Source organism: Ictalurus furcatus, chromosome 27 (genome assembly GCF_023375685.1).
Source record: "Ictalurus furcatus strain D&B chromosome 27, Billie_1.0, whole genome shotgun sequence".
Classification (NCBI taxonomy): Eukaryota; Metazoa; Chordata; class Actinopteri; order Siluriformes; family Ictaluridae; genus Ictalurus; species Ictalurus furcatus.
The window spans coordinates 18,995,350-18,996,320 of NC_071281.1; positions in this window are offsets into that span (position 1 = coordinate 18,995,350).

Sequence of the window (971 nt, forward strand, 5' to 3'; positions counted from 1 at the left end):
AGGAGGAGAAGAAGGAGAAGAAGAAGGAGAAGGAGAAGGAGGAGGAGAAGAAGGAGGAGAAGGAGAAGGAGGAGGAGAAGAAGGAGGAGGAGGAGGAGAAGGAGGAGGAGGAGAAGAAGGAGAAGAAGAAGGAGAAGGAGAAGGAGGAGAAGAAGGAGGAGAAGGAGAAGGAGGAGGAGAAGAAGGAGGAGGAGGAGGAGAAGAAGGAGGAGGAGAAGGAGGAGGAGAAGGAGGAGGAGGAGGGGAAGTTTACTGGTGGAGAATTAACGTCGGGCGAGTAACGTTAAACTAATCAATACATTATATTGCTAAGATTTGTAAAGTACGTTACCTATTCCAATCTAAACATAATGAAAACACAATAGCTTACTTTTTTTCTGTACCTAAACAAAAACAACAGAGAAAAAGGTGTGAGTCCTAAAAGAAATGGCACCCCTTCCATCCCCACGAAGCTATAAATATCCAGTATTTACAGAGTGCAAGTGTCTAACATCAGATGTCTAAAACTATTAATTAAGCAATTAAAGCTTAAACAATCAATAATGTATTCTATCTATCTATCATCTATCTATCTATCTATCTATCTATCTATCTATCTATCTATCTATCATCTATCTATCATCTATCTATCTGTCTACTTATCTATCTATCTATCTCTCTATCTCTCTATCTATCTATCTATCTATCTATCTATCTATCATCTATCTATCTGTCTACTTATCTATCTATCTATCTATCTGTCTACTTATCTATCTATCTATCTATCTATCTATCTATCATCTATCTATCATCTATCTATCTGTCTACTTATCTATCTATCTATCTATCTATCTCTCTATCTATCTATCTATCTATCTATCTATCTATCATCTATCTATCTGTCTACTTATCTATCTATCTATCTATCTGTCTGTCTGTCTGTCTGTCTGTCCGTCTGTACAATAATGCTAAGAAATGCTTACATAGTACCA